The 21,571-nt window shown below is 37.1% G+C and overlaps 1 long non-coding RNA gene and 1 pseudogene across 2 annotated transcripts in view; one reads left to right on the top strand and one right to left on the bottom strand.

The window, feature by feature from the left end:
• The window catches only part of LOC112866768 (uncharacterized), a 163,337-nt gene that overhangs the window by 79,880 nt on the left and 61,886 nt on the right, over window positions 1-21,571 (bottom strand). Inside the window, exons 3-4 of one of the 2 annotated variants that reach the window (XR_015247295.1) lie at window positions 18,725-18,839; window positions 3,963-5,297 (exon numbers count right to left, since the gene is read on the bottom strand). This is a non-coding gene — a long non-coding RNA (uncharacterized LOC112866768). Of the gene's footprint in view, window positions 1-3,962; window positions 5,298-18,724; window positions 18,840-21,571 lie in introns of those variants that run through there. The other variant, XR_015247289.1, reaches the window with a different exon arrangement.
• Window positions 19,859-20,400, top strand: LOC112866766 (chromobox protein homolog 3 pseudogene; annotated as a pseudogene).

The following is a 21,571-nucleotide window of genomic DNA, read 5'->3' as shown; positions in this document are numbered from 1 at the left end:
CAGGAGGAAACCTAAAGGGAAAACTTTTCAAGCAATGCCACCTGAAGAGCAATTTTAAGTGACATAAAAGCTCTTTAACTATATAACCTAAGTTACTGGGAAAATAGGCTTCAGCTTCTTACTTTATAGAAACATCGGTCTTGGTAAAATAAGGTGTGGCTGTGTAACCAGAAAGGCCAGAGATAAGGTTAAGTGGAAAGCTCTTTCCAAAATACCTACTCAAGACGCCTACCCGGGTTGGGAATTCCCCACAGCAGGTTTTCCCCCAGAATGACATTAGAGTTGAACAGAAGGGTGCTATGAAACTGATTTTGCAGTTCTATGTACTGCAAAAGTTTTTAATTTCAGGGACTTCAATACTTTGGGCACTTTCTTTTCTTTCTTTTTTCCCCCATACTGTGATGAAATATACACAATATAAAATTTATCATTCTAACCAGTGTCTTAAAGTGTCCAATTCAAAGGCATTAAATACTTCACAATGTTGTGCAACCATTAACCACTATTCATTCCCAGAACTTTGTCATTATCCCAAAGAGAAACTCTATATCCATTTAACAATAACTCCTTCTCCTGGCCCCTGGTAACCTCTATTCTATTTTCTGTCTCTATGACTTTGCTGTTTCTAGGTACATCATATAAATGGAATCATACAATATTTTTCCTCTTGCGTTTGGCTTATGCTCTGCATAATGTCCTCAAGGTTCACCCCATGTTGTTGCATGTATTAGACTTTCATTTGAGAGAGACAGAGAGAGAGAGACAGTATGAGCAGGGGAGAGACAGAGAGAGAGGGGGGCACAGAATCCAAAATAGCTCTAGGCTCTGAGCTGTCAGCACAAAGCCTGATATGGGGCTCAAACTCATGAACCACGAGATCATGACCTGAGCCAAAGTCGGACACTTAACCAACTGAGCCACCCAGGTACCCCTCTTTGTGTTGTTTCTACCTTTTGGCTATTGTGACTGCTACCATGACTGTATCTGTTTGAGCCCTTGTTTTCAATTTCTTTGGGCGTATACTTAGAAGTGGACTTGCTGGATCTTATGATAATTCTATGTTTAACTTTTTGAGAAACTTTGGAAACTTGTAAAGAGTATAAATCACAGAGGCCAACTTGTTTTAGAATACTGAGCTTTTCAAACCTAAATGAGAAGTACCAATTGGATTCAGGAAAAAAAGAAAAAAGTGATTGGTGACTCTGATGTGAGCAGTTTGGGTGAAGGGGTGGACATGGGGGCTAGATGACAGTGGGCTGGCCAGTGAATGGAAGTGAACAGGTAGAGACAGACATTTGCTCAAGTCTTTTGAGAATGTGGACTCTGAAAGATGGGAGAAAGAAAGCTGAGAAAAGTTGAGAAAAAGGCTTTCTTTTTTTTTAGCGTATTTATTTATGGGGGGTGGGGGGCAGAGAGAGAGGGAGAGCGAGAATCCCAGGCAGGCTCCATTCTGCCATTGTAGAGCCTAACATGGAGCTCGAACTCACGAACCATGAGATCATGAATTGAACCAAAATTAAGAGTCGGATGCTTAACTAACTGAGCCACCCAGGCACCCTGAGAACAGGCTTTTTTTAAGATGGGAGAATCTGGAGTATGTTTAAGAGATTGTGGGAGACAGAAATGGATGTAGTGATAATCAGCAGAGGTCTCCAAGAAAGCAGGAGAGGGCAGTGGTGGGGTCACCTGGCCTGCGTTGAAAGTCCACTTCTGTGTAACGAGAAAAAGAGTTGTTCAGGTACAACTAAGTTTAATCATTCAAAGATATTTTTTGAGTTTGGCATTGTAGGGGAATACTAAGTGAAACACTACCTGGATTTTACTGTGAATGGTACAGTAGAGGAGGGAAGGCTTGAACCCTCAAAATAAAATAGGGCAGAACATGCTAAATGTCACAAGGGAAAGATACAGAGGAGGTATTATGACCTTCAGCAGAGGGAGAAAGTGATTCCAGTTGTGAAGGACCAATAATAGGAGAAACTTCACCACAGAGTCAATTATTTGGGATAGGATTTGAGATTTAGGTTGATGTTGATGGCTAGCAAAAGTTATATTTTCCAAACTGTTATACAGGATACTTAGATATTCTATGAGAAATGGGTATGGTGGTCAGATTAATTTAGCAAGCACTATATGTAGGAAAACCATGTTGTACAACATGAAGCACTTTAAAAGCTGAAGAGATACTGTTAATTATGCCAGAAAAACAGGTGTCCGCTGAGACTGTCCCAGGCAAACTGAGATGAGTAGTTACTCTTTTTCTATACCATAATGCCTTTTTGGAGATTTAAATGAACATTAGGGTTTTAAAAGATTCTGAGAAGTACTCTAGTAAAGAAACCTGTCTTTATAGTGGTTAATCCAACATTTCCCAAATTTATTTGACCATGTAACACCCACCCTGTTTTTTGCCCCTTTGAGGAGCACATATTAGCACCTGATAAGTGCTCCAAAAGCAGAGAAGCAAAAGACATGTGGGATCTATGGAGGATTTGGTCTAGTGGAAGTAGAGCAGTGGAAGATGGGCTTAGAAAGATAGGTTGAGACATATCGTAAAGGCCTTTGAAGGCCAGATTTAGAACTTTTTTTTTCTAACTTGATGAAAGCCATTTCTCACAGTAGCACTCAGAATATGTACTTGAAAAGAATCTCAAAGAATCACGATTTTAGGAGGTAAAATAAAATGGTATGATTTTCCTTGTTTTCCTATTCCCATTCCTTCCTTAATCTATGAGATTAGGAAAGATGAAAAACTACAATTCAGGGACTTTCTTTGGTTCAGGAGGAATTAAGGGCTGAGTTGTAAAATGCCTGCTTGAAGTCATGTCTTTTTCTCTTACTTTGGTTTCATTTCTGAGGTCTAAAGGATAAAGGGACAGGGGAATGGGAGGTTTTACAAAGAAAAGTAATTTCAATTCCACTTGCCATTGTGGGTACTGCATTCTAAGATGTGGATTTGAATACAAAGAGTTGGCCTCACTGGAGTAGCATGGTGAGAGAACAAATATCAGCCATTATCATCACTTGACCACAGTTAGACTTTTCTTAACTAGGGGGTCACATATCTGGCAACCTGATTTATAGGATAATAGAAAGAAGCAGGAATAATTAAAAATAAACTCCTTAAGAAGCGAAAATTTATGGCACAAGTTCTATACACAGTAGCTGCCACAGACAATTCTCACAAAGACTCCCCTTACCCATTGTACACACTTCCAGTAAATTTAGTAACCTCGATTTCTAGTGCACAGCAAATTTAACAGCAAATTTAAGGGCAAGGAAAAATTAATTGTGGTCAGTACATTTAAGTGAAAAGCAAAGTGTAATACTATAAAAATTCAATGAAAGACTAACATGGTATATGTTTCTGAAGGCATTTTAGAGGCAAAATGTTGATCAAATCTTGACCGTGCCCTCTGAGAATACTATTTGGTTATACTACAGAATTATATTTGTTTATAAGGATTATGTTGATTTACCAGAGGATGTTTAAGTATGTTCTATTACTTTGTTTAAGATGGTAAGAAAGCAGGTGAGATATTGTAGAAAGATTTCAATCCAAAATGCCTGTGACTTTAAAAGTTTGTTCACATAGAGGTATTTGTTATCTAGGGGAGTCATTGTATAAATCTTCTATTTCATCCAGGTGTTGTTTCCTTTAGAAAGAAGTTCATTGTCAATTTTTTTTCCAACTGTATTTCAATATCAATTATTAATCCTGTAGGTTAAGAGAGGATCAGCATGGCAACAAAGTGTTTTGAGAACAGCCTCTTGTGATTTGAAGATCAAATAAATCATTAAATTAAATTACTCTACAATCAAATGTTTATGACTGTTTAAAGTTAGGCAGCCAGTGGCACTCTGTAAAGAAACACCGACAGAATTATGTCATAAAATACAGCAGTGAAACTCTATCTTATCACCTTCAAAGCCACTTGTGCTTCTTATATGGAGATGCTGGCTGTTCAGGTTGGCTGGGGACAATGCTAGGTGTCAAGCAGCTGTGGGCCTTGTATCAACTGCCTTCCAGAAAGCAGAGGGCCAGTGGGGCAGTCCACAGAAAGCTATTTCTTTTTTCTTAATATTTGATTTTGGAGTGTTTTGGCCTACTTTAAAAACACTTGGCGATTTTAACTTCATCAGAAAGTGGGGGGGAAAAGCTGCCCTTAAGGTAAACATGAACAGAGTTCAGAAGTTCTGAAAAATTAACACTACTTAATGCTAAGTTTGCCAATATTGAAAATAACAAAGCATAGTTTATAACATATGGCCATCGTCCTTATTTCTTGGCAAGCAATAGCATTTCCACTTCCCATTCCAAATTGAGCTAGACAGCTGAAGAGTGAATCATATTAGAAAAGTACATTTCCTCTTGGATAGTCTGAACATGCTAAGATTTATCAGACTCTTGTCTCACAATTTAATGAAGTTTGCTTGTATTCATCCTCTCTCCATCAGAAATATAGGTGAGTTTCTAAACAACAACAACAACAACAACAACAAAACCCCAAAAGACCTGTCTCTAGTATATTAGCAAACTCTGGGAATTAATAAAAAACAATAGCTATAAAAGTCTATTTTAAAAGATGTAGGACATTCTACTGACTGGTAACTTGAATAGGAAAAAACAAAGAAACAAACCTTGTTGTATGGTTTAGGGGCATTATGGCTGCCATTCTGTGAGAGAGGTTGTGAAGGACACAAAATTTGTCCAGTCTATGGAGTATGATTTTTAAAAAGTAATAGACATTTAGGGTTTGAAGGGATCTCAGTATGTGATCATGGACAAACAGCACTGGCATTGACTGGGAGCCTGATAGAACTGTAAATTCACGAATCTAACCATCTCAGGACACCTAAATCAGTATCTCTGGAGGTGGAGCATGGCAATCTGTGTTTGATAAAGCTCTCCCAGGTGATTCTGATACACACTGAAGTTTGAGATCCTTCTGACATCACTGTTGAATGTCACTGAACCTACATTAAATGTATAGAGGGGCATTCATTATCTTCCAAGGCAATCCATCCCACAGTTGGACAGCTTTGATTTTTCTGAGATGAATCTTTCCAGTGTTGAGCTGATATTTGTGTCCCTGAATCTCTCTTCTGTGTTCCTAATTATACTCATGAGAAGTCACACAACAAGCCCAGTCCCTTTTCCTTTGTTGGGATGTGAGATAGCCCTATGAGATGGTTAACAGCTCAGAAAGGATCCAGGCTTGAATGTTGGCTTTATCACTGATGCATGTGTGACTTTGGGCAGATTATCCAAACTCTCTGAGCTTCAGTTTCCTCATCTGTAAAAAGAGGATAATATTAATACCTTCCTAGATACCCCATAGGTTTGTGGTGAGGATTGTATGTACTCAGTATATGGTGAACACTCAATAAATGGTAGCTGTTTACAATTATTATTATAAGTGTGGACCCTTTCAAAATTTTAAGACAGCTATAATGTTGTCTCTGAGTCTGTTTCTTTCTAAACTAGATGTCCTCAATTCTCACCACCATCTGTATTATGATGTGATTTTAGATTCTTTCACCATTCTGATTGCTTTTCTGTAAATAACTTTCAGTCTCTATGTCAATGTCGTTATCAAAATGAGGTTCTACATGCCAGATCACATCTTATCTCTGCATTGTTGAATACTACAATGGCCTCCTTATTTTACATACTATTTTTCTGTTAACGTAGCCAAACTTAGGTTTTTTGACACTTGCTTCAGCCTATGGACTCATACTGACCTTGCTTTCAACCAAAATACTAAAGTCTCTTAAAATAAATATTATTTTTAGTTACACAAATGACACACATCTGATAAGAAAAAAGAAAAATAATGCTTCCAATATTCACTGTAGAGACAACTATGGTAAAAATTTTGGTATGTACCTTTCTAGACTGTAAAAAAAAAAAATCATGTAGTAAGTTCTTTGGAAGATAGTCACTGGATTCTGAAATACTGGCTAGCTGTTTAACATTTGAAAAATTGTGTAATCTCTCCTAACAGCATTCCTCACTGGGAAAGTGAAATAATAACATTTACCTTATTAGTTGTGAGATTTAAATGAGATACTGTTTGTAAACCACAAAACATGACTTCAGAAAATGGTACTCTATTATCATCATCATAATTATATGAATTTCATGTGTATTTTACAAAAAAAGAATTAAACCTTCTGATTTATTGCTTTTTTTCAAAGATACATTGTGAACAGCTTTCTTTTTTATTTTTTTATTATTTTTAAATTTTTTTAAGTTTATTTATTATTTTTGAGAGAGAGAGAGACAGAGAGAGAGCACAAGCAGGGGAGGGACAGAGAAAAGGAGAGACAGAATCCCAAGCAGTCTCCATGCCAGCAGCCCAGAGCTCAATGTGGGGTTCGAACTCATGAACTGTAAGATCATGACCTAAGCCGAAACCAAGAGTCGGATGCTCAACTGACTGTGTCACCCAGGTGCCCCAGCTTTCTTTTTTAAAAAGTTCTTTTTTCTATTTTTTATTTTGGAATTATTATAGACTCACAAGAAGTTGTAAAAATATTATAGAGAGGTCCTGTATACCCTTTAGTTTACTTCTCCCAATGGTAACATCTTACCTAACAATAATACATTATTCAAATCAGAAAATCGATATTAGTATACCACTAACTAGATTATAGATCTTATTTGCATTTCACCAATTTCAATATACTTATTTCTACAAATCCGTTTGAAATTGCTGCATATGTAAAAAACCACAATGTGTATATTCATTCCTAACTTGGGACATTTATGTGTGTACAAGTGTATATGTGTCTGCTATGTGTTGCCACTATTAACAATGTTGTGATAGTCTCTTCAATAAATGATGCTAGGAAGCTGGATATTCCCAAGCAAAAGAATGGAATTGGACCTCTATATTACATACTTACAAAAATTAACTGGACATGGATTAAAGACTTAAATATAAGACCTGAAACTGTAAAATTCCTAGAGGAAAACATAGGGGAAACCTCCTTGACATTGATCTTTGCTATAAATTTTTGAAAATGACACCAAATGTTAAAGCAACAAAAGCAAAAATTAAAAAAAAAAAGTGGTACTATATCCAACTAAAAAGCTTCTGCACAGCAAAAGAAACAATCAATAAAATGACAAGGCAACCTATGGAATGAGAGAAGATATTTGCAAGCCATCTATCTGATAAAGAATTAACATCTAAAATATGTAAGGAATTCAGGCAATTCAATAACAGAAGAACTCAAATAATCCTATTAAAGATGGGCAGAGGATATGAATAGATATTTTCCAAAGAAGATATCCAATGGCCAACAGGTACAGGCTCGACATCACTAACCATCAGAGAGATGCAAATCAATACCACAATGAAATATCACCTCATATCTGTTAGGATATATATTATTAAAAAGATGAGCTAAGTGTTGGTGAGGATGTGGAGAAAATGAAACACTTGTGCACTGCTGGTGGAATGTAAATTGGTGCAGCTACTATGGAAAACAGTATGGAGATGCCTCAAAAATTAAAAATACATATACCATATGATCCAGTGTATATACAGTCTCCCTTCTGGGTATATATACAAGGACATGAAAACAGGATCTTGAAGAGGAATATGTACGCTCATGTTCACTGCAGCATTATTCACAATAGCAAAGATATGGAAACAACCTGTGACCACCAATAAGTGAATGGATAAAGAAAATGTGGTGTATATACATATACGTATACACATACATATACATATACATATACATAGGAATATTATTCGGCCATAAAAAGAAAGAAATCCTGCCTTTTGTGACAACATGGATAGATGTTGAAGACATTATGCTAAAAATAAGTCAGAGAAAGACAAATACTGTATGTTTACAATACAGTATGTATGTATTTAGATTATGTGGAATCTAAAAAGGCCAAACTTATAGAAATATAGAGTAGAATGGTGGTTGCCAAGGGCTAGGGGTTGGGAGAAATGGGGAAATGTTGGTCAAGGGATACAAACTTCCAGTTTTTAATTTATTTTTAATTGCATCTATCTATCTATCTATCTATCTATCTATCTATCTATCTATTTATTTGAGAGACAGAGAGAGAGAGAGAGAGAGAGAGAGAGAGAGAGAGAGAGAGAATGAGCATGAGTGGAGAAGGGGCAGAGAGAGAGAGAGAGAGAGGGAGAGAGAGAGAATCTTAAGCAGGTTTTACACCCAGTATGGAGCCAGAGGTGGGGCTTGATCTCAACACGTGAGATCATGACCTGAGCCTTAATCAAGAGTCAGGCACTTAGCTGACTGAGCCACCCAGGAACTCCCCAACTTCCAGTTTTAAGATGAATATGTTCTGGGGATCTTATGTACATCATGGTGACTGTAGTTAACGATACTCTATTATATACTTGAAAGTTGTTAAGAGAGTAAATCTTAAATGTTATCACTAAAAAAATAAAGGCAATTATATGAGGTGAGGATGTGTTAACTAATCTTATTGAGGTAATCATTTCACAATGTATATAACACATATGTGTATCTATATATGTGTGTGTGTTGCATATATTAAATTTACATGTTATATGTCAATAATATGTCAATAAAGCTGGAAAAAATAAATACTATGATTAGGAGCTCCTGGTGGCTCAGTCAGTTAAACGTCTGACTTTGGCTCAGGTCATGATCTCATGGCTCATGGGTTCGGGCCCAGCTCAGAGCCTGGAGCCTGCAGCCTGCTTCAGATTCTGTCTCCCTCTCTCTCTGTACCTCTCCCCACTCACTCTCTGTCTCTCCTTCAAAAATAAACATTAAAAAAAATACTGTGATTAATATTCTAGTAGCTAATCACCAGTGTATCCTTAATTATTTAAGAAAATTCCTGGAACTGTAATTATTAGGATAAAAGGTTTGCACAGTATTATGATTTTAGATATATATTGCCAAATTGTTGCAGAAGGACTTATCAGGTCATACTCTGACATGAAGTATATGAGAATGTCTACTTTTTCAAATCTTTTTCAGCAGTGAGGACTATCATTCTTTCTTTGTCATCTTTACTCATTTGGTAGATTGAGGGATTACTGTTTTAATTTTAATTTCTTTGATTAATAATGAGGATAAACATTTTTGTTTATTTATTAATCATTTGTACGTCTTCTTTGTATGGTTGTCAGTTCAAGCCAGTTTGTCTGACTCTTTAACACGCACACACACACACACACACACACACACCCCACTGTTCCATGCCTCTCCCATCCTGTATTTGTGCACAGTGGTTTTTGTTTTTTGTTTTTTTTTAATGGGTCAGAGTGCAGGAACTTAGATTTTCCCCTTTGTAATCATCTTGTTAAATTCAGCCAAATGTTTCAGCTGTTTGGCTCCTGAGTCTCATCCTGTGTTTGCTATCCTTTCTGTTTTGTTTTAACTGCAAATCTGATAAATTTGCAAAATATCTTTTTATTTTCAGTTTTCAAAAAAGTGGTAGCAGGACAGGGCTCTGCGCAGAGCCTGTGGCACTCCCTCAGGAACTGGCCCTGTCTTGACATCAGTCCATTAATTAGATGGGTTGACAGGGTTACTTTCTAGTAGACAGAGCTGTCACCACCACTGTGGATGATGTTGGAATCCGGAATCTCTCAGCCTCAGGGTTAATCACTGTAACTGTATGTTCAGGTCCACTGAAGCAACAGGATTACAAAGTTTCGATTTCTCTTTTGGCCATAAACTTCTAAGAAGTTGGTGATAGTATCTCACTCTTTTCTTTATGTCTCTCTTTATCCCTCCCCCAGGCTCCTCCATAGCAGTCATTCAATTTTAAGGGTATAAAATGGAATATAAACTTTCCCCACTGCTTTGCACATAGGGACAAATGACTCACCTCCTTTCCCTCCCTCCCCTCCACCGCAGTTAGGCCTATCAATCCTACATCAAAGTGGCCATATATGCACAATAAAACTGAAATTAACTGGACTCCAACGTGAGAAATCTCATGTTATACACTCCACTGGTTAAAAAAAAAAAAGGAAGTTGCATAAAAAAAACCCTTATACCCTGTATTTTTTCAAAGACTAATTTCTTTCTTGTTTTCTTTAATTATGGATCTATAAGTATGAATTTATTATTGAAAGATAAAACTGAGGCACTGGCAGTTTCTAGGTCAAAAAATAAAGGTGAAATTATCTTCTATAATGAGAAAAGTATCCCAATAACACCTTAACAGATATTTTCAAGGAGGCTTGAAACTGAAAAATAAATGTCTGGTTATTCAAAACATCAGCCTCCAACAGTCTAGTTAATTGAGACTATATTCTGCTTTCTCTGAAGTCTATAGCTTTGCCATGGTTTCAGACTATGAGCATTTTGGTCATGAGTTATTGGCCTGAGTCTAAAATCTGCATTTCTTGCCTGAGCACTTTATAAACTGCCTCATCAAATCCTTACAACAAGTGCACTCTGAAATGCACAGAACTTTTTTAGAGGAAAATAATTTACAGGGACTTCTAATGCTGAGGTCAACTATTATTTTTTTTAATTTAAAAAAGTGTTTATTTCTTTATTTTTGAAGAGGGGAGAGGCTAAGAGAGAGGGAGACAGAGAATCCCAAGCAGGCTCTGTGCTGTCAGCGCAGAGCCTGACTCAGCGTTCGAATTCATGAACCATGAGATCATGACCTAAGCTGAAACTAAGAGTCAGATGCTTAAGTGACTGAGCCACCCAGGCACCCCTAACTTGATTCTTTTGATTTTGAGCACTGTGACCAAAGTTTGAATCATTATCATTACCGGTATCATTAATTTTCCTCTTAATGATCTTGTTTTCAAGATTGACTCAATCATTTGAATGCACCCCCAAACAATATTGAAAACTCTACTAGAGTTGTTTTATAACAAATCCTTTGCAGTAGGTTTGCTATTACTTCCACTGCTAATACCATACAAGACGGTAAATGTGGTCCTGGCTGCTGTGGGTGGGTTCTTAGAGTCTGGTTTCCCTTTATTACCATACATTGTGTGATGGCTGGGTTTTCCCACCACTTTTCTGTACTTAAATGACTCTGAACCTCTAATTTGTGCTATCTGCCTTGAGGCCTTTTGGCTTTTCATGTGGTGAGAATGAGATTGTAAACTAGAGTATGGGCACTAATGTTAGGCAATAGGCTGGTCATCCAGATAATCCCAACAAATGTTTATATTACACTTAAGCATTTTTTTCAATGAAGTGGAAATTCCAAATTAAAAATTTCTAAGACACTTTAGAGGGGTTGACCTTTTAGAAACATTTTGAAACAGCTTTATTAAGATATAATTCATATATCATAAAAGTTATGAATTTAAAATGTAAAATTCAATGGTATAATATATTCACAGACATATGCAAGCATCACCACAGTCAATTTTAGAACATGTTTATCACCTCAAAAAGGAACCTTGTACTCCTTAGTTATTATCTCTCTATTCCTTTATCTTCTCCTTCCCTCCTCCACTTACCCTAAGCAAACGCTAATTTACTTTCTGTCTCTCTTCTCTATTCTAGACTTTCATAGAACAGAATCATATAATATGTGGTCTTTTGTGACTAGGTTTTTTCATGTAGTATAATGTTTTCAAATGTACCCATGTTGTGGCATGCATGAATACTTCATTCCCTTTTATGGTCAAATAATATTCCATTGTATGGATGTATGTTCCACATTTTAATTATCCATGCATCAACTCTGGAACATTTGGAGTGTTTCCACTTTGTAGCTACTATGAATAATGTTGCTATAAACATTCATGTACAATTTCTGTGTGGACATATGTTTTCACTTCTCTTGGGTATATACCTAGGAGTACAATTACTGGGTCAAATGATAACTCTATGTTCTATTGTTTGAGGAAGTGCATACTATTTTCTGAAGAGTTGCACCACTTTATATTACCACCAGCAGTATATGAGGGCTCCACTTTCTCCATGTCATTGGCAATACTTGTTATTATCTGACTCTTCAAATTTTTGTCATTCTAGTTGGGATAAAGAGGGATCTCACTGAAGTTCTTAAACTGTGTTCAGTACTAATTTTGTTTGTCTGTTTTTGTTTCACCATTTCTTGCTCTTTTTAAAGTGAAAATAATTCCCCCTTTCTTTTAGCTGAACAGTATAAATTTATTTAAAGTCTGCATCAGACTATTTCATAAATTATTTTCATCTGTGATAAATTAATGTTCTAATTATTTTGTGTTTCTTAATATTATATTTCCTCAGATATTTTGTAATTTCAGTGTGTAGGCTCATTTTCAGTTGGAGGTATGTGATTAAGACCTTTCCTATACTGTGCTCACATCTCCCTGTTCAACATTTGGTGGTGGCTTCATTTTGTTCACCATGTACCTCTATTAAGAACCAGAATTTATAATGGCATTTGGAGGACCTGCCCTAAAAGATGATGCTGGAGAAATGACAGATCCAGTTAGTGAGCCAGCAGGAGACTTCATCAAGAAGCTGTATATGGTCTGTAGACTTTCACCTTGTTAAGAGCATAGTCCTAGTCATTGGTCACTAATAGTTTTTCCCAGTTTTCTGTCACAGGTCACAGATCATATGGTCAGAGGGACTGATAATATAGAGGATTGAGAATGGAAGTGGGGAGAGGGCCCAACTTGCTCTTTAACTTTACATACTAAAACTGTCATATGTCCATTAACTCCAGCACTGCTCAGAGCTTTGTGTTTTAAATCCTTTTTGATTTTATCTTTCTTTTTTTAAGTTGTTGGAGCAGAGGGGCTGTGTGAAAGAATGGACTCCCTGCATCATCTTGACAAGAAGTCTTCATTTTACTTAAGGAAGGAAAGCTGGGGGGTGGGGTAATCTAATCTTGCAGCAGAAGCTAGAGAGAGCTAACAGTTCTCCAGGTAAGTAAGGACAGTGGATATTTTGTTTTTGCCTTCCCAGCATTCTTTCTCACATTAGGTGACCCCAGATTTCCTTTGGGAACCTTCTCTCCCCTCTGACGTCAGTCAGTATGATTTGGAGTTTGGTTCATCCTACTCCTATAGCATCAATATGTGTCTCAAGGCCTGGCCACAATAATTGGTTCAGGGATGAGCAAATAATCCAAGTTGTCCAATGAGATCCCTCCCTGTTATTTTTCTATCAGTAAAAAGATCTCTGGTTTATATATCTCTGGGTCCCAGAATCCTCACTTATGATTCACCTGTAAAATGAAGATGAATAATAGTATTTGTTTCATAGAGAATCAGGAGCTAAGAGTAAATAAGTTAAGGCAGGTAGAGCATTTAGCACAGATTCCAGCTGGGACCACCATCATTGTTATTATGATTCCATGTAAAATGTATTTATTTATGTATTTATTTTAATGTTTATTTATATTGAGAGACAGACAGAGCATGAGCATGGGAAGGCAGAGTGAGGGAGACACAGAATCTGAAGCAGGTTCCAGGCTCCGAGCTGTCAGCACAGAGCTCAATGCGGGACCCAAACCCACAAACTGCAAGATCATGACCTGAGCCAAAGTCAGACACTTAACTGACTGAGCCACCCAGGCGCCTGAGATTCCATGTAAAACTTAGAGGAGAGAGACATCACCTTGCATTGGTCTTACATACGGTAAGATTTTAAGTGGATCTTAGGTGTTTGATGGAGAACAGAGTAAAAGTATTATACTAAGGTAGAAGAGAGCAATGTGGCAGTAGGCTATGGGAATTGTAAAGAGGAGGGTAAGGTGAAAACTGAGGGTGTGTGTGCAGTGGACTACATACGGGAAGCTCACTGACACCTGAACCAAAAAAAAAAAAAAAAAAAAAATCGGACTTTGTTTCAAAGGTACTGAGCAGATCTTGGATTGGAAATTAACATTAGTGACATGGGATGACTTATAATGAATAACTCTTCTATAGGCAGAGGAGAAGTAAGCAATCACCCCAGGTGCTCCTTTACTGTAACCTCTTGATGACTTAAACTGAAAACACACATAGGAGATGGCCCAGGAGCCCAAAGGAAGAAAGTGAGCCAGAGAACATCTTCCTTCTCCACATTGGACTCAGAGCCCATGTTTTAGTTTTTGTTATTTTAAGCAAGTCAGCTTTCCTTTATGTCTAGGCCATGTACCTGTGTGTGTGTGTGTGTGTGTGTGTGTGTGTGTGTGTGTGTGTGTGAGACATACACACGTGTACATATGTACTTTTAGCAGTGTGTTAAGTTTATACAAAAATACATTTTTTTTTAATTTTTTTTTTCAACGTTTTTTATTTATTTTTGGGACAGAGAGAGACAGAGCATGAACGGGGGAGGGGCAGAGAGAGAGGGAGACACAGAATCGGAAACAGGCTCCAGGCTCCGAGCCATCAGCCCAGAGCCTGACGCGGGGCTCGAACTCACGGACTGCGAGATCGTGACCTGGCTGAAGTCGGACGCTTAACCGACTGCGCCACCCAGGCGCCCCCAAAAATACATTTTTTATACAAATTTGTGATTTGTACAAAATTACACAGCAATTCTAATGATTTATGAATTTGTTATAGTTGGTTGTATCCCCATGCTTTTACTATTCTTTTTTTAAATTAATAGATCGTTGTAGGGACTCCAGCAAGATGCAGACAAGCAAAACTTAGCCTCTTTTGCAATAGGTGAAGACATGGCATCAAATATCTACACTGGAACAGTGACTGTTCCCTTTTGAGAATAAATGTGTTCCATACTTGGCTACAGTTGTCATCATTACTTCTTGCTATTCTCTGACCCTGAGACTGTGTGTCAATGATGTTTATTATCACACTAGTGCTATTGTTTTGCTTCTAGTCAGTTTCATATATTGATTTTCATTCCTTACTTGGCCCGGTAGACATTTTAGCTTATGACTCATGGATAAAACCAATTTCTATTTTTCCTATCTGAATTTGAATTTTTATAGGTATTTCTTCTAAGTATTCTAAGACAAGCTAAAAAGCAGCATTAATTATCCTAAGTTCTGAAAACCTAAGGTCAGGCCAACTCTTGGTTATAACACATGTATACCACCTTTCTTGGCCTGGCTGATTTTGTGTATTCATTGAGACAGGGTATCTGCCAGGAGTTGTTTTCGATCTGATGGCAAGCCAACAGATGATGTCAAATCATGCCAACATGTGCCAAGTTGTCACCTCTGCATCCCTGTTTATCAGGGATTTCATTGTACAAGTCCCCTGTCTACTATTATGTCATATTTTCTTGCTCAGATAAAAGTCTATGCCCAGATGAAAAAATTCTTAAGAAGTTGCTATTTTTACCCAATTCCCTAAACCACATATGAGTGACAAATATTTCCATAGGATTAATGAATAGGTGTTTCAGCCTCCTCCGCCCTTATTAAATACTAGCTTTTTCTTTCATACTTGGAACTATGTTGAATTTGTGGATGAGAAACATTTTCCATATGTAATGAATCCAAGGACTTTTTAACCTATTAGATTTCGTTGCATATATTGGTCACTCTTTTAAGGAATTGTTTCTAATCCAGCCAAGAATGAAATAACCTGAGAATCTGGTATGCCTTCATTTAGAATATTTTCATATTTTTGAGTAATAAACATAGGGAATATTTCTTGATAAGATCAAGAATTGACCAAGGGAATCATGTAGCTTTAGCCATCCTTATTTTTATCATTTGCCAAAAAATTTCTTTAGCTTCATAGAAACCACATAGAAACCAAATGACTTGGTTTTCTTTCCACTTCTCTAGGCAACCAACCAATTTTTTAGTTTCCATGGACACCCAGTTGAGCAACAGTAGTTAGATCTGTAAAAACTGCTATCTGAGTTGGAGTCTGATGGTGACCTACCCAACAGCACTGGGATGGCAATTCAGACTTGACCCTCTAAGGGACCAATATGTATGAGATTGCACGTGAGCATCTGGGACAGTGCCAATATTTTCCCTAGTTATTTTCCAGTTTCTTAATTTGTGGAGGTTCACAAATTATTATAGACCTTGTCGTGATATCTAGGTAGTTAGGGAGCTCCAAAATAAGGCAATGGGAATAGTGATAAAACAGGTCTGCTTGAAAGAGATTTACTTTATACTTGGTTAAGCAAGAGGCCTCACATACTGATGGCTATGTTAACTCAGTTGAGAAATAATACATATTTGGAAACCCTTGTGGAAAGCCCAAAATACACTTGAAATGAGAGAAGTCATAGACTCATGTTTTAGTGCATACGAAGGATAGCTTTGAATCTAAGCAGTCACCACAAAGTCTGACTATTTGGGCTCAGCAGAAATATAAGAAACAATTGAATTAAATTGTCTTGTATCATGTACTAATTCTCTAAGGTTCTGCTCCCTCCCAGCCTGGTATAGAATGAGTGATTATTTGAAAAGATTAATCTGGTTTCCTGTTTTGAATATTCTGTTCTTTACTTTCACTTGCATTGTGTAAAATTCTCCATTTCTCAGTTGCTCCAAAATGAACAATTTAACAACTGACTCTTGCAGACCGTTAGTCAGTATTGGAAATGTTGGAAAAGAAAGGCATTGAAAAATAGTGAAAATGATATTTTAATTTGCATTATGGGACACAACTCTGCCATAAATATGTCAGACCTTTATAGGTATGCTATTTCTCTCTTCTCAGTCTCTGTCTCTTCATCCATAGAGGGAGGGAGATGGTTGCTAAAATTCCTTGTAGCACTAATGTTCTACTACTTAGTGAAAAATCAATTTTAATTCCACATACAAGAGAGACCATGTCATGATCTTGAGACATCTAGCTCCTCACAGGAATAAAATCTTCAGGCTCATGGTCACAGGGAATTGAATGAAAGAATTTATTTTGTATTTTCCGAAAAGCCTCTAATCACTTCTATTTCTCTTGTGCTATAGAAGCTTTCCATGAATACCATAGCAAATGGATTCCTGGGGTAGGGGGGAGTGGGTATTTATCAGACTTTTATTTTTGGTTTGCTGGTAGGAATTTGAGATGGACAAATAGATATGGAATTTAAAAACAATTTTTAAAAAGAAGAGATAGTAATGAATAGTACTTAGCTAGAAATCAGCCAGAATTTTGTGGATGTGTAATGAATTGATGATTGAGGTGATACATTTTGTAAATCAGGCATAGGAGAAAGATTTAGGAGAAATGTTGCAGAGGAACTTTTGGCTTTACAAACCCAAGGACACATTTACATGCCTTAGTTCTTTGACAGGACTTTGACAGTTCCTTAATTGTGTGCAGTTTCCCATCTCACTAAAGTAACCTGGGCAAATAGGGAGGGAAATGCCTCCCAGGTGGAAGTAACACCGTGAACAGAGCTTGAAAAGTATGAGACAGTATGGTGTGTGAGGCAGTGCAAAGAGTTTGTTTAGTCCTCTTGGAGGATAAAGTATAGAAGGAGGCTGGATCATTCAGAGTTCAGGTGCAGATAACAGAAACCCCTTCAGCAATTTTAGCAATTTCCTATTTGTTGAATATTAAATGAATTCTGTAGTGCTAAATAAAAAAAGCAAGATACAAAAAAATGCATATATAATTTAACATGATCCCAGTTGTGGTAACTCTCTTTCTCGTCTCTCAAGCTGAAAGGAAATACCTTAAAATGTTAACATTAGTTGTCTCTGGGAGGTGGAATAGCATATGATTTTTATTTTCCTTATGCTTCTGGGGCTTTTCTAAAGTTGAGCTTCCATTACTTTCGCAAGCAGACTAAAACCTAATAAATCCTCTTTTAAAGGATTCTTTTCCACACAGGGAACTCATTGGTACAAACATTTTTAGAAAATATCACTCTGAGGCATATAGCATCTTCTCTTGCACTTCTGGCAGAGAAACATGATGCTGAATGCTGAAGGGTTTTAGTTGGGATGGTGGATGTGCTGGAAAGAAAGGTGGTTATAGCAGCGTCAGCCAGCAGCCAGCCTATGATACACAGCCTAGAAATGCCTCCTTATAATGAAGCAGCAGAAGGGGAAATTAAGGAATCAATCCCATTTACAACTGCACCAAAAACCATGAGATACCTAGGAATAAACCCAATCAAGGAGGTGAAAGATCTGTACTCTGAAAACTGTAAAATATCATTCAAAGAAACTGAAGATGACACAAAGAAATGGAAAGACATTCCATGTTTATGGATTGAAAGAACATTGTTAAAATGTCTATAATACCTAAAGCAATCTACACATTTAATGCAATCCCTATCAAAATACCAACAGCATTTTTCACAGAGTTAGTACAAATTTGTATGGAACCACAAAAGACCCTGAATAGCCAAAGCAACTTTGAAAAAGCAAAGCAAAGCTGAGGCATCACAGTTCAAGTTATATTACAAGTTATATGACTTCAAGTTATTTTTTTTTTAATTTTTTTTTCAACGTTTATTTATTTTTGGGACAGAGAGAGACAGAGCATGAATGGGGGAGGGTCAGAGAGAGAGGGAGACACAGAATCGGAAACAGGCTCCAGGCTCTGAGCCATCAGCCCAGAGCCTGACGCGGGGCTCGAACTCACGGACCGCGAGATCGTGACCTGGCTGAAGTCGGACGCTTAACCGACTGCGCCACCCAGGCGCCCCAACTTCAAGTTATATTATAAAGCTGTAATGATCAAGACAGTATGATACTGGCACAAAAATAGACACATAGATCTATGGAACGGAATAGAAAACCCAGACATGAATCCACAACTTTATGGTCAATTAATCTTCAAAAAAGCAGGAAAGAACTTCCTTATAAATACGTTTTATGAAGCTTCAGGAGTTCGCTTACCTTTATCATTTGACCACTAGCAGTCTCGTGATAAAACAAGGTCAAAGACAAGAAAGATAAATTCCCCAGGCAGCTCCCAGCACTGCTCTGTCAGGAAATGATCACCAAAGATGCCCTGATGAGAAAAGGAAAGCAGTCATATGTGAGTGTTCTTGTCAAATGTAGGTAATTCCTCAGTCACTGGTGAGCCTTAAATACATTTGACTTCTTTCCTCCTTGAATCAGAAAGAAAACCAGGGTAGAGGTGGGCCTTCAGAGTGAGGGCAGAGAAAGGAAGGCCTGTGAAAATGAGGGTCAAAGGTGTCTGAAGAATTGGGAGAGCTCTCTGGACAAAGATGTGACTTTATTACTGTCCCCAAAATATGAGGGGCATTTGTCCTGAGAGCCCTCCATTCTGCTTTTCTGCCTTTGTGGAGAAAGACAGTGACTGGATGTTGTGTGCAGTGATGTGTGATGTGGCAGGAGGAGTAGGGCCGAGGCCAGAGGAGACATGGGGAGACCCAAGGTAGCCCTCATAGCTCACTTTGCCAGGACATTAGGATTGCATCTTACAGCCTAAAACATGAAAATTAAAAATAAAATGTCCACGGGTGCCTGGGTAGCTCAATCAGTTAAGTGTCAGACTCTTGGTTTCAGCTCAGGTCATGATCTCCCAGTTCATGAGTTCAAGCCCCATGATGGGCTCTGCCTTGGCAGCATTGAGCCTACTTGAAATTCTCTCTCTCCCTCTTTCTTTCTGCCCCTCCCCTGCTTGTGCACTCTCCCTCTCAAGATAAATAAATAAACATTAAAAAAATAAAGTGTCCAGTAACATGAAAATTAAAAATAAAAAATGGAACTTGAGATTCAATGGGTTGGAGAAGTGAAACATCTGGGGACATCTTGGAGAAGGTGGATAATAGCTTTCCAGGTTTGTAATAAAAAACGCTCTCTGAGAGGAGCGCCTGGGTGAGCATCCGACTTTGGATCAGGTCATGATCTCACTGTTTGTGGGTTCGAGCCCTGCGTCAGGCTCTGTGCTGACAGCTCAGAGCCTGGAGCCTGCTTCAGATTCTGTGTCTTCCTCTCTCTCTGCCCCTCCCCCACTTGCACTCTGTCTCTCTCGCTCAAAAATAAATAAACATTAAAAAAAAAATGGCCTCCGACAAAACTACATTGCAAAGGAAAGAACCTGAATGGAAAGGGTAAAAAAGTCAGAGGCAGAGCCTAAAGAATTTGTGGTGGAAAGAGCACATGACTGATGCATAGTGACTGGGAAAGCAGAGGAGTACTTCCTGAAGTGGAAGGTAATACACATGCTGACAATATTGGCAACCTGAAGAAAAATTACGTTGTCTGGAGTTAACAGAAATATTTCTTAATTCTCAAAGAGCTGGTAAAGAAAAAGATGGTACAAAAAGGAAATCTTTATCTGTCAGTGAATCTGATAGCAAATCAAAGGAAAGAGCTACTGCTGGCAAACCAAGAGGTTTTGCCAGAGGTCTAGATCTCACATGAATAATCGGTGCTGCAGACAGTAGTGGAGACTTAATACTTCTCAAGAAATGGAAAGATTTAGATGGGGCAGACTTGGTACTGGCAAAAGAGGCAAAAATATGAAGTGTTGTCAGATTGCAATCCCTTTTTATGAAAGGAGACTAATTTGGCATTCTTGTACAGAAAATGAAGCTCAATAATTGTTTGCAACTATATATGCAATTATATTATAGAATTATATATATACATATATATGCACACATATATATAAAATCTGTGTCTTGGTTTTTGATTTATTAGTGTGAAGAAATAACCACATTCTAATGAGAATCAAATTTGATATGTTTGTTTTGAAGTAGTATTGAGGAAGTTGGGGTTTTATCTACAGCACTGGTAGCTTTGAACAAATAAATAAGGCTTTCTTAGTTGCTTCCTTTATCAGGAAAGAACATTTGATATCATGGTATACTATTTCCTTTGCATTAGAGAACAGCTTTTCTAAAAGTTGGGGGAAGATCTCCATAGTCATTACTCAATCAGAATTTCTGGTTAACTCATAAATGTCTAATGACCAGTCTGAGATTTTTTTGTTTGTTTTCTCGTGTGCATACACATAAAATACCTACATAAATGGTTTTCTTTTTTTAACTTTCACCAAAAGAAAAACAAAAACACCATTTCACAACCATGGATAAACCTGTGTTTCTGGAAGGCCATCATTCTAAGCAACCCAAGAAATAAACCACTTAATATTTTAAATTAAATATTTTAATTTAATTAAAATAATATTTTAATATTTTAAACTATATTTTAATATTTTAGATTAATATTTTAATATTAAATTATTTAAAATTTACATTATATTAAATTATTTAAATTAAATTAGAATTAAATTAATATTTTAATTTAACATTTTAAATTAAATAGATGATTCTGTCATTAATTGAACAATTTAAATGTGTTGTAAACAACTTAGACAATTCCAATTGGACAATTTCAAAACAGCCATATCAGAATCCATATGTATATCTATTGTCATTTAATGCCATTTGCAAAACTCCTAACAGAAAAATTTTTATCAGTATCAACCATCTCCCCACCTAGATGAGAAAACTAGACAAATCCTGGTGTGTATTCATTAGCCAAGCAGGACTTAGTTAAATGGACATCTAAAGGTTTCCTCTAGCAAAGCTTTCCTTTACAGGCAGTTGGAAAAATCTGTACTCTATTGACTAAAAGGTTAATGTGTAAGACTTTGTTCATGGAAACCTAACCAGATGGTTAGAGATGTTGGCAATTTAGGACCTGCTGGAGTAAATGGGTAAACAGACTTTGGTAATCTAAACTATCAATTTGCATGTTTTTCTTTAC

This window comes from Puma concolor, chromosome A2 (assembly GCF_028749965.1).
Source record: "Puma concolor isolate L17-30 chromosome A2, mPumCon1.1.hap2, whole genome shotgun sequence".
Taxonomy (NCBI): Eukaryota; Metazoa; Chordata; class Mammalia; order Carnivora; family Felidae; genus Puma; species Puma concolor.
Note: the sequence above shows the minus strand (reverse complement) of the source record. Positions and strands in the feature narration are given on the sequence as shown.